The 13,389-nt window shown below is 37.3% G+C and overlaps 1 protein-coding gene across 3 annotated transcripts in view; it reads left to right on the top strand.

Moving 5' to 3' along the window:
• NUDT14 (nudix hydrolase 14) overlaps positions 1 to 13,389 on the top strand; it is a 58,469-nt gene that overhangs the window by 1,610 nt on the left and 43,470 nt on the right. Inside the window, exon 1 of one of the 3 annotated variants that reach the window (XM_051621454.1) lies at positions 12,287 to 12,337. The exons of the other annotated variants lie outside the window; for them this stretch is intronic. The gene's annotated coding sequence lies outside the window, so the exon portion shown is untranslated. Of the gene's footprint in view, positions 1 to 12,286; positions 12,338 to 13,389 lie in introns of those variants that run through there. 3 annotated transcript variants of the gene reach the window in all.

Here is a 13,389-nt window from a genome sequence, read left to right as displayed (position 1 = left end):
AGTGCCTTAAATCTGATGAGTATGGTAAAGAAGAAATAAGGATGTGTTTAGTCACGTGGTGTGATTTGACAGAGACCAGCATTGCCATGGAAAGAAGTAGACTTGCCCTTTCTGCAAGTCTTGCTGTGTTGGTGCAGCAACGTAGTGAGCTGGATCATGGATGGGTCCAGGTCAAATCTGATCTGGCCGACAAGAAAAGAGTTTCATTTTAACCTAAACAGCATCTCTTGGTTCATCTCAAATGCTTATGCGGGCAGAGGGGAGGTGGTGATGTGGTGGTTAGGGATGAGCCTTTGGGGTCTGAGGGTAGAGATTGTTTCTCTTGGCCACAGCACTGTCTTAAAATGAACGGGAAGATGTAGTTTTTATGGCATCTGTACAGAAGCTGGCCTAGATCCAGCCTACTGAGAGCATAAGCTCAACAAGTGCACAACTGTCAGCACCTGACCTGAGAGACAGGCTCTACGTTTATTAAAAACACATTTTGCATTTAAAAACTGACTTACTAACCAGAGGAAATGCTAAATAGTTTTAGTCATCTAGTCAGACTAATCGTTTCAAAGGCATTTAGGCCTGTTGAAACCCCCTTAAATACCTAAACACTTAAGTGTCTTAAATCTAAGGGAGTTAGGTGCCTGATCTCAAGTATTTTTGAAAATTCCACCACCACTCATCTAAAACAGAGTATTATTTCCACAATCTAGCCTTTGATCTTAATGGTTGCATGCTAAGTAGATCCTCCACTTGTCTAACTTTTTTTTTATTCACTAGCTGGGAAAATAAACTTTTATTTCTAATTGGTGCTTTATTTTAGAGTAAAATTAGTTTCCCCCTCCATGAATTCCCTGGACATGCTTGCTGAACTTAACCCAAATGTAATAAGAAAGTCTTTCTGAATAACAGAACAAGTTAAATGAGGAAATTTTCAATAATGACATTTGTTGCCTTATAAAAACTGTTATTTACTTTATGCAATACGTGGCAGCATGCTGGAACTGGAAGGTTAGATCTTACCAGGTACTTTTTGTGAAGCTGATAATTCTGAATAATTTGATAATTCTGATAATCTGAATATTAATTTATGCATATTTTTGTGTTATATAATATTGCTGAAGGATAATTTAGGCCTTGAAGACTGAGATTTTGAAATCTGTTTTCAAACAGTTATGTTCCTCAAACAGGCATTGATATTTCAACATAACTTCTCTGTCCAGGGATGTATAAAACCTGAGTTTTTAATTTTACTAGTTTGTTTTCTTGCAGCTACTACTTTTCTGTATAAAGAGGTAATTGAAAGAATTGCTATGTACATGTAATTTAAAGGTTATTTCTAAGCATTCATAAACACTTCTGTTAGAGCATTGCTTTGTAGACATTTCATCATGAACATGTATGCTTCAGCATTGATTCTAAGACATTTAATGTAAAAAATACGCGATTTGTGTGGAGATAATTTTTGATCCCATCATTATAACTAAACCAGTTAAATTTTCAACAGTTAAATGTAAATTTAGATATAGATTATTTATCTCACAATTTACCCTGCAAGTCTAGTTTTAGACATTGAACCCGTAGTGCACTGAGTTGTAAACCACAGTTGCTCTAGCAGGTTTGCAGACAAGTGGAAGTCCACAAGACATCAGAAATGGATCCTGAAGGGGGGAGAAATATAAACCAAAGGCTGAGGAAATTCCGTTGTAAACCCACACAGGTTCCACATCTGAAGAAGATGCTGGTCACACCTGATCAACATTGGAGCCAAAGACTCAGATAGATGATCATCCTCTTGTCCATCAGAGACACTTAGCACATTTGAAATTGTAGGCCCAAAGATTGGATTAGTGTTTCTGTCAGCTGAGTGTTTACCATGGGCATCTGGATGTTCAGAGAAGGAGTCATGGACACATAGAGGAACAAAGTTGTATGTACTAAGAGTCAAGTCAGGCGGTTACTGTTGTGTTAGACAAAACTCCAGCAGTGTCTTTCTTGATTTGTGCTTGAGTAGTAAGTTCCCCTGGTTCCAAGGGCTTGAGTTGTCTTTGGATTAGACCTGTTACATTTGGTTACATATAGACATACTCTTCCAAAAGATCATGAGAAAAAAAAGTGCAGATTGATTTGTTGTCTGAAGTGGCATCTTTTATTTCTTTTTATACATGTATTGCCTCCTGAAGAATTAGCTTCTTTACCAGAACTCCATGGTAAATCTCTTTTTACTTTTTTCTGTTGAAGTTTTTCAGCTTTTCATAAATAATTTATTCAGGAGACCAGAGGGATGGCTAATGAGAGATTAACTCAGTGCCCAAGGGCCAGGGCATTTCCCTGGGATGTGGTAGAGTCATGCTGCAAGATCTTGCTTCAATTAATATTGCTTCCCACATCACAGGACAGGGTGCTTACTGCTGGGAAACACATTTGTGTGTAAATCTTCAGCTCTCTTTTGTCTGCGTTAGCCAGGCACTGGCCTATATATTAGACAAAAAAATCCCCAAGTTAAGAATTCTGCTGAGACTTAAGTCATGGAATAGGTTCTGACTAGTGACAGTTGAGCAGAATTGGTAGGATTTGGGCAATGTTAAGTATCCAAATGGCAATTGGATTCAATGTAATCTTCTTCATCAGCACCTGAGCAGCGATTTCAGTGGTTCTGCAGGTTGGATTTGGACCCTAACACGGGGCTTCAGCCACCAGAGCTCTGATGAATCTCACTGTGGTAATTTTAATAAGTTACTGCATGCAATTTTTTGGCCCTGTGCTAGTAGTTACTAACCTCTGAGAATCAGCAGAAAGGAAAGAGGTTTTGTTTCAGCTCTTAGTCTGCTGTTGCAGTTCAAACCCACCTTCATCAGCCCTTTAAGCTAAATTACTGAGCTTTGCATAGGGCTAGTGAAGTGCCTATATATTCCTTTTGGTGCTCTCTGTGCTGGGGACAGTATCCTGCAAGGGGAGACAGAGCATCAGCTGGGGGAATAATATCTTGAGCTGTTACAGAGACTTGTGCCCAGAGCTCATATATCAAAGCCTTTGTGGATCTAGCCCAGACTCCTTCTGCTTTGTTTTTGAAGGTCGTTCTTGCAAGGGAGCTCTTGCCACTGTTTCCTTGCATTGTATAAACATATATGTGCATTCTGCCCAGGAACTTTTAGAAGTTTGCTATTAGACTAATATCAACCTTCAGGAATTTTCCCAGTATGTGTGAATGAGTTTGTATTTGAAATCTGTGGAATGATGGATGGGCATCTATTTCAGTGATGTGGGATAAACCTCAAAAACTCTGTGCATATCAACTGAACCACGCAGTTAGTCGTGGTAGATGGGAACCGTTGGCTCTGTTGGGAGTTTCACATTCCTTCCACACTTCAGAGAAATCCAGTACCTGAGCATCACATTGCCTCTATTGATTTAATGTTTAGAATAATTCATTTTGAAGTTAAACACGCAAAATTCTCCCTTCAATTTCATTTTAATGAATGAAGTTTTCATTCAGTGTTAAGGGAATTTAATTATAAACCCTTTGTGTTTTACAGTAATTCTGAAATAATTTTCAAGACTATTGCAGATTTATACACATCATGAACTTTATAATGGGTAGAACATGTACTTTGGGAGTAGTGCACAATTCATCAGTGAAGATTTGCTAGTGCTTTTGTGACCATGAGCAACCACTCTGTTTCTGTGCCTTGCAATTTAATCTTTCAAGGAGATATGAAGATTTAAACCCTGTTTCTATGTATACAAGCAGAGAGAAGTGAGGCCTATATCACTGATGTCATGAAAACTTTGAAGGTGAAAACAGCAAAGTGGTGCAGTGTTACACAAACAATCTGATTTTACATTCAGAATTTTTTTTTATTATATGGTAATAGCAACATGAATGTGCCTACCTGCCTGCAAGATTCTCTGGAACTTCCTCTGCTTTTTTATAAACATAAAACATTCTTCTCTATTTTGACAATTAAAAATGATGCTGTTGAGAGAGCAAACAGATTTTTAAGTTACCTGTTCAAACAAGTAAGTCTTCTGTTGAATCTTCAAAAGACTCCAGTAGTAGGAAATATGCTACCGAGTAATACCTGTATTTGCAGTTCATTTTTTCAGAGCAGTAGTATAATAAAAGGAGATGCCATTTTTGCTGCAAAAGTTGTCCCATTTTCTTCAGCTTGTCAAGTCTGTTATGTCAGTATATAATATTAATCTTAAATGCAAATATACTGCTTCTAGCACAGGAAGTCCCTGAACTACAAATTGCAGGAGTCTGAGAGTGTTTTAACAATACATTCTTCTTCAGGCATCTTGGCTTTTGTGAGAGGTAGGATCCTGGATGAGGCAGATTTTTGATCTGACTGCTGCTGTGTTAACCAGGAATTGTGGTTGAAGTGCAGTGTAATTATTTTATATAGGTGAAAGAAACATGAAGTTTCTGCAATGACAGCATTAGGGAGTTAAACACCAAGGGAACTTGATTTCTTTTGAGAAACACTGTTTGCAATTAGAAAAGATACTAAGGGATTCTGTGATTTGGTCTGGGTCTGCCATATATACCTTGAATTCAACACTGGAAATTTGTACAAGTTATTTTGTGTGAGACATTTATGTATTAGTAAAGGAAGAAATCAGAAGAATTAGTTAATAAGAGTAGTGATTAAAAAGAGCACTGGTACTTGGTTTTGTTTCAGTGAATATTACATTATATTAGTCTTAATGTCATTATCCAGCATGCTTTGACAAGTGAATATAGGGTTCTTTGAAGTAAATCCATGAAAAGCAGTTGGCAGTGACAAAACTTCACATTTTTAGGTCAGTCATATTATAATTTAACAAACTTATGACAGCAAATGTCACTTATTGGAAAGAATAAGGCTCTGTTGAGCATCTTTTTGTAACATTCTTGCACAGTGCTGAAATGTGTCTACACTTGCGTAAATGAACTTTACAGTCTTTTAATGTCATCAAGAGCTGGGCTACTTGGACTGCTGTGCAATAGCTATCAAGTTTAGACTGAGTATTGGGAGGAGTTATGTAAGTTGTAGTGAGCTTAAACCAGTATTTTTCAAGTTCTGATTGTAGCTCATTGAGGGCAGTTGGACTCCTTGTAGGTCATCCATGTGAGTCAATTGAGAAAAGCAGATCAATTATCACCAGATTTTAATGTGTTACTGAGGTCTGCAGCTTCCCTGGAATATGTCTCCAGGTCTGCAGATGAAGAGGTTGAAAAACACTGGCTTTGACAATACCACTCCAGTAGCCTCATGCAAGGGCTTGTCTACACAGGACTTTCCTGATTAACTCCGTGTCTCATTCTACAACAAAGAGTCTGGTTCTGTTTACATTAAACCATTTTCAAAGTACAAATGCACTTTGAATTCATACCCTACCTTAATCCACGTTAACTTTCCAGTGCGTGCCCTAAGGGAGCAGTAAACTAAACTGAATGACTGTGTCCACACAGTGGTTTAATGGAGTTTAACTAGCAGAATTCAAGTTCATCAAGGTACTAATTTCAGATGCATTTTCTTGATGTCCTGGTGTAGACAAGCCCCAAGAATGAAAGTGGTTTGCTTCTACGTGAATGAACCATGTTCAAAATCCATCATTGAGATTTTATTGTATTTTTTGTGTGCAAAGTATGACTAGTGTAGGGTATAACATAGGATTTTTTGACTGGTTTGGTACTGTCTCTTTTGTAGTAATTGCAGTTAGAGCTGAGAAATAAAAGCGTTCGTGTTCTTCAACAACTAACTATTCTATTTGTGTTTCAGTTTGGATTAAAATACAGATGTTAGCTTAAATAGCAAAAACTTCTTTTTCCAGTACAAAAAAAAATCTGTCATCTGAGTTATAATTCCATCCCTGATATTATGTGTATTTGGTATGTTTTAAAGCAGATGAGCACTGGAACATTTTAAGCATTTGTAGCAAATCTGAATATTATAGAAATTAGTAATACTCTTTAAAATATCTGGTTTGGATGGTCTATATGGGATGAAACTATACTTTATTGTATTATTGAAAACACAAGTGTGTTTTTAAGTAACAGTATTACCTCAACTGCTGCCATATTTTAAATACATTTGTATTTTCAGCTGTAACTCATAAAGGTCAGCTCCCATGCTTTGAAAACTCCACACAAGTCAATGTTGCCTAAATAAGCATGCTTTACACAGCAGGCTTATAAAGTTAACTGCCCCTCTGACTTGCATTCAGATTAATTAATCTTCATAATTTTAAACTAAAACAAGTTAAATAACTTAGTCTTTTGGTGCCGTCCTTCAGACATTGATAAAAATCTTGTTAATACAGTAACACTAAAGTTTGCTGAAGTTTAAACAAAGTAAAGCTCAGTTTTTCTTAGTGGCCAACTCATGTCACACTAAAGCCTGATCACTGATCAAAACAGCATTAATTATTTGTTTCACGTTTTGGTTGCTGTGTCAAAATCCTTTAAATACCTCTTGGAGCTGAGAGGGAATCTTATGGCCTGTGACAGAGCAGCTGGTCTGGACATGGGCTGATGCCCCAGTTGACAGGTTGTTGGATTAGAAAGAATATCAAAGGCAGTGAGTAAGATTAGGGATAAGTGAACATCTGACAGCAGTTTGCAGCAGGGGAGAACAGATGATAAACAATGGGAGCGGGGTGCGTGGGGGGGTTGAGAGGTGAGAAGGCCATGGGAAAAGTGTGGCGGCAATCACTAAAGCTCCAGGTTGCTGAGCCTCATGAATAGGACAGGAAATGGGATTTGCTGGGACAGATGTGCTGAGCAGTGATGAATACATTATAGGGAAATGAGGCTAAACTCCTAAAGGTGAGAGATGTTCTTTCTCTGAAAACAGAAAATACGAGGAAAAAAAAAAGTTTATCCTTCTGGAGAAGTAAGCACTAATACTTGAAAAGCAATACAGAAAGAAATAATGCTAATGGTAATTTTAATTAAATGATTATTCCAGAGTAGCATTGATGATGAACTCCAGGACATGTATTTCTAGCATAACAATCTTATAGTGCTATTGCATAAATAGTATTGCAAGTATTTATTTTAAACTTAAAATTGCACAAATGGTAGTAGTTCGAACAATGGAACAGCAATGGAGGCTCTGACTAGATTATGCTCAGATGCATATTCTGTATCTGGGATGTATTATAGAGCACTCATAGCGTGTGTTTGATCCTGCCACCGTTAAAAGAGAGTTGAACTGAGTGATCTTGTGAGGTCCTTCCAGCCTTATATTTTTTCAGTTCTGTAAAGGGATTGATTGGATGTATGCTTGTAGAAAATCATACATGACTGTTCCTGTTCTTTAAGATATTGTTTCTGAACTTTATATTCTTGATGGATCCTTTTCCAATATTTATGATATAATTATCTCAAAAAGCGAACAGAAACTTTTTGTGTATTTACTGATGGGACTGTGTGTGAGTTCACTGACAGGACTTTTTGTGGGTTTTTTATTTATGTTTTAAAGATAATCTTACTAAAAAATATATTGACATTTTAATTGTGTATTAGCAGAAGGGGGAGATGCAGAATATGATTGTTGACATTGCTTTGAGAAAATATCAATAAGATTTGTTCTCAGACATCTACAACTTTGTTCCACGATGTATTCTCCCAGTTCATTTTACAAATATGAGCTTGCTAAAAGAAAATGGAAATGCAAAGTGTTGAGAGTCACCAACTGGAAAACATAAAGCTCAATGGTGTAAGGACAAGAGGTGACTTAGCTGTAATGGGAATGCCCACCATCTGTCTTTCCTGACCTCAGATCTCTCGTATGTGCTACCCCTGTCCTCAAGATGAGGAGACAACATAATCTGGCCTCCTTTAGTCTCAATTTGCTCCCAGCCATGTGTACTGTAACTGTTGCTCTAGTTTTTAAAAGAACAAGGGATTGGAACTAGAATCTGGGATGAATAGTTATGTAGGTGTTCATGTTGCAGAAATGCCATGTGTGGTATTGTCAGCACAGCAGCATCGCTGAAGTACAGCAATTGAACAGTCCATAGAGCTTTGAAGTATTGTACATTCCCCAAATTTAGTGATCAACAAAGATTGTACTTCAAGTGCCCATAATAACAAAGAAATAAAATGGTGGTGAGCACAGCAAAATATAGATAATAAGAGTACGCTTTACTGATTCTGATCCATGTAATTGCTATCAGGATAGTTTTGTTTTCCTTATAACTTTGATTTCTACATTTCCATGAAACTATAACCGAAGAACTTGCCATTTATTACAGGCAGTTCCTGTTTTAAAGAGCGGTTGAAGAGTAGTTGCAGTTGGCTTGCATAGTTCTTTAGTTTCTATCTTTAAACTGTTACAGAGTAACTGTCATTATGAAGGTTTCAGAAATACTAGAGCAAAACATAGAAATGGATATAAATCACTTAATTACATTAATTGAATGACAGTTATATATGACTTCTAAGCAACAGGTACATTTCTCTGTGCCAGTGCTGTCGTCAGAATAGATGACAGGTTAGAAGGTGTTTCCAGGTTACTTCTTGACTCTTTCTATGTATTATTTTTTCCCAAAAAGGAAGATGATGAGATGATCACCACTATGAGAATCAGATTTCTGTTGAGTCTATCAAAATTGAGAGGTAAAAGTGAAACTAAGAAAATAGCAAAACCTGGAGCTAGTTGCCTCTGTCATTTTGAACTGATTTTTTGGGGGGTGGAGAGAAAGGAGAGGATGAAAAGCCCTGAGGATCTTTGTGAGGAGGATCTGTGAGAAAGTCTTAGGAGAAAAATCTAAAGATTGTTACTAAGCCTTGGCTTCTATTAGCCGCCTGCTGCTGTTCTTCATCAAGTTGTTTTAATGGCTTTCAAAGCAAGTGAGTGGAAAATGGTTTCTCTGGAACTTTAAGAAGACTGAACTGAAAACTGTCATTGCTTTATAAGTAAAACACATCAAAGATTGATGGAAGAATTGCTTGTTAAACACATTGTAGATTTTAATTAAAAAAAATGGGAGATATCATAAAAGAGGCATCAGATCATTGTAACTACCTAAAGGTGAAAGTTTAATGGCTTGTCATCTGCTCAGGAACCTGTGTTAAGTATCTCTTTCATAGCTTTTGTGACCCTCTGTGTGTGTGCATGTGTGCACGGTTGTTTTTTTTTCTACAAAGGGTTTTTTATCCTAATGTACAGAGGGCAATCCACACCAGCATAAAAATGTAGGTGGTGGTTACTGTGCTTTTTATTTTTCCTTTCCCTGTATTTAGGGATGGTTTCTTCTGGTATTTTTAAATGCTTAGTGCTTCAAATTTTTATCTGTTTCTGAAATAGTTCTTTTCCCTTGTGTTGCACAGTATAGGGGTTTTTTATGTGTTCAGTATATGAAAAGTACATTTGTCTATCATCTAGTACTAGCATGAGGGCTTCTTCTAAAACCTGGTCCTCTCACTTGCCTCTCCCTCTCACTACCTCCTTTTCCCTCCAGCCCTCCCAGACAGTAAATAGTATGTTTTTTAGACTTAGGCATTAGATCTAATTAAAAAAAAAAAAAAAAAGGAAAAAGTGTACATAGAAAAAAAAAAAATTAACTGAGCCTTTGAGCTTTTTTTTGTAAGCCAAATGCTTGTTCTGATATGTCATACTACATATGATCAAGGGGCATATTTAGCAAGCAAATACAAACAATTGTTTTGAAACACTAGAAGAATTCCTCAGCAAGCTGATAGAGCACACTGTGCAATATCCACTATCCATTTTAAGATTTTGGAAATGTTCAGTGTTGTAGTTTCAGTTGTAATTTCTGAGTTCTTGACTCTATATCTCATTCTTAATGTAGAAAATTGTTTTTCCCAAGAGCCTAGTATGTGATGACTGCAATTACTGGATTCTCTGCAAAATGTGTTTAGAAAAGATATATATAATCAAAAAGCATAACAATATTTGAGGGATTCTGTAAGATTCTCATGCTGTACAAGATCATTTAAATGAAGAGTCAGAATATTGATTATGCAATCAAATACACAGAATTTGATAATTTGCTGTTATTATTTTAAGTATTATTTTCAATTATATGTGTCATTTTAGATGATGTTTTAGTTAGCTATAATAGTTAATTTGTGATCTTGGATTGGATGTAGCATTTTGTTTTTCTGCATAAAAAGGTTCTAAACCATAAATGGGTCTGGACTATGAAAGGCCAGACATGAAGATCCTTAGCATGTATTTTTGTAACCTTTTGAAATCCCAACCTTAGACAATGCATTGGTATTTTTGTTTCTGTCACTGGTGAGGCCAGGTCTTAACTTGCGTTGTTTCTACTTCACATAGTTTAGGCATAAAACTAACAGACTTTTTTTACTTAGAAAGTAAGGTCACTGGAGTCACAGTAGTTCAGTGCTTTTTGACCAGAAATTACGTGTTCTGACAAACTGAGCTGGAAATCAAGATGTGGAAAAAAAGAGGAAACAGGCACATTTGTTTATTGAGTATAACATTGTAAATAGTTTAAAAATCAATTTAGGATATGAGTTTATATAGCTCTTGTATATATACTTATCTGGAACTGCTGAAATAAACTACTCATGTCAGCTTCATTCAATTTGTTTTGGCTTCAAGACCTACCTTTGTTATTATTTGGTCACTTAAGTTTGTTGAGCTTTTGAAGCAGCAGGTTTAGAAGAGAAGCTGGCCATCAAATCTTTTGGCAATCTTCTGTCTTAGAATTTCATATGTATGTTTGCACTTAGCTCTCTGCTCTCAGCATTGTAGTATTTCTGACACTTCGAAATACCAGACATAGGTAGACAGTTTCTGGCTTACTTTGTCTGCACGACTTGTGTTGCTCTTTAGAGTGACATTTTATAGATCACAGAATGGTTTGGGTTGGAAGGGACCTAGAAGATCAACTAGTTGGAACTCCCCTGCAAGGGCAGGGACACCTTCCACTAGGCCAGGTTTCACAAAGTCCTGTCCAACCTGCCCTTGAACACCTCCGTAGCCCTGCCGCTTGTGCGGCCTAAAGGTTGATCTGTAACTCACCTGATTTTTACCACTCAGACAAATTAAAAAATAAGATTATTTTGCCTCCTATTAAGTTAAACCAGTTAGTAATCATTAGTACACAAATTAGTACTACTACTTTAAGGGATAGTTTCGTTAAATTTGAAACCTGATTGTCTCCCTGATCTTCCTGTAAACTGTTATTTTTTCTTGTTGTGGAGGGATGGTTGATCTGTCAGTCTGGAGAGCCCTGTTTCTTTTTATCTCGTTATTTTCTCTTTGATCTATCTAGAAGTTAAAACCTCTTGGCAGAGCTCTCACAAGATTCATGGGGACGTGTGAGCCTCCCTAGAGCATTATGGTACACTCCACAGAGAAACATTAATTTGTAAGAGTAATAATAGAAATGTCAAGATTTAAGTGTAAGAAATATCTGGGGGGATGGGGAGGAAGTAGAGATTTAATCACACCCAGGGGCTGAAAGAAGCTAGTCGGGGAAACCATTTCACAAAACGGAAAAACTGTTGGAATATTTGCTTTTGAAGTATTTCTCAAAAAAATCCAGATGAATGCCAGTTGGCATTGTGTCTTCCCTCCCCTCTGCCTGTACATTCTTCTGCAGCCCTTAGGAAAGAGCAGTGGCGTGCCTTGCAGTACTGCCTTAAGTGGGATGACAAACCACACCCAACGGTTGTGCCCTGGGGAGAGGATGAAAGAGAAAAGAAACGACTTTCTGCAGTGCTATGTTTTGTATACTATTTGGTCAGAGAAGTGTATCTTGTTCTTGCAAGGGAAAGTGTGTAATTGTCTGTAGTACTTGTGGAAGCTAATTCTTCATTCTCAGACTAGCCCTGCTTAATCTATGGCATGAATCTGTGACCTTCATTCTTTGTTTAAGATTTTAAGCTCTTCTGTATCTGTTGGGTTCATGCCGTTACATGCTCAGGATGAAGTGTTAGAGCTTAAAGTGTGTTATTATTCTGTTGAAGGAGCCAGCAGAAATGGCAATAAATAGCTTTACCGTGCTCACAGTATTCAGTACTGTTGGGGAGACATTCTAAAAATCCTGGGACCTTGTCTATGAAAATACTTGTTGTAGGTGTTAACCTGAAGTTCCTGTGAGACTTGGTGTGTAGGAAGCATCCTTCCCTACTCTCACTTCACCATGGAGACACCGAGGTGCTGCACCTGGCTCTGTTCCCAACTTTGTTGGAACTTAGAATCTCCCAAGTGCTGCTTGCTAACCTTGGCCAGTCTTGTTAATGCTGGTCCTTTGTTGACGTGTACCAGACTGGTGTGTGATGCAAGGTATAAAGTTCACTGAGCTGTTGCTCCTGCACTGATTTGACTTCTGCATCAGAAATATTTTGTCCTTCGTAAGTTATAAATAAATGAATAGATTTGCTGATTACTTTTAAAAATCATACTCGTGATCAATGCTATTGCTTTACAGGTGTATTTGCAAAACCAAGTAACTTTGAAGTTGTGCATGACAGATTGTTTTGTGTTGGGTTCTTTTAATCCAATTTTAATGATACAACAGTCTATACAAAGGCTTTTACTTATCAGCGTTCTGCTTCAGGTAACATAGTCGGTGGCTTTTGTTTCTGAAATTAGAACAGCATTCATGAGCTGCATAGTTTTTGAATGCAGCTTTATTATCTATCTAAAAATAGAGAGGTCCAGTACTGTGGAAGAAGAGGAATACGTTTTTTTCTGCTGACTCTTTGTCAACCAGAGAAGATTTTAATCAGACTTTGTGTAAGTTGCAGTAGAGTTTGTTAGAATGACTAAAGAAGTACTGAGAAATACTAGACAACTGATGCTGGTGATTAGCGTTTGGCTGAAATACCAGTGGCAACTTAAACTGTGGTTTTATGGTGTTGTCAGTGTTGTTTTCCTGAATGGCATAGCAAAATTAATGATGAAAGGACAGTTTCTTTCCTTCCTCTTTTGGATGAGGGTCATGACCTAGGGTAGCAAAGAAGAAGAAATTAAGCTTGTAGGCGTAGTGGTTGCCTGATTTTTATTCATTTTCTCTTTCTACTTGCTATACTTGTATTTGCTTCTCTCCCTGCTGTGCCTGCAGAGATGAGGTGAGAGCCCTAAATCCTGGTGAAGTCAGTGGAGTAGATGTCTCTCTTGAGACAGAGATTCTACATGAGTGTCTTCAGCAGTCTCAGATTCTTTGGTGTGCTATACCAGTAAGTGGTCGGGGAAATTAAGAGTTGTGGGAATGTAGTTTGGGCCAAAGAAGTGTTTGTCCAGTATGTATCATTTGGAGAGTCCCCATCCTAAGGCTCCATCAAGTAGCAGAGCAGAAATAGTTTTGCTGTTTTAGGACAATCTTGCAGATTAAGTCCCACCACAGAATACAACATTATTCCATAAAGGTGTTTAGATGTTATTTGCCTGAAATTACAGTGAT

Source organism: Apus apus, chromosome 5 (genome assembly GCF_020740795.1).
Source record: "Apus apus isolate bApuApu2 chromosome 5, bApuApu2.pri.cur, whole genome shotgun sequence".
NCBI lineage: Eukaryota > Metazoa > Chordata > Aves > Apodiformes > Apodidae > Apus > Apus apus.
The sequence above is the reverse complement of the archived record's forward strand: the minus strand, read 5'-3'. Positions and strand labels throughout refer to the sequence as shown.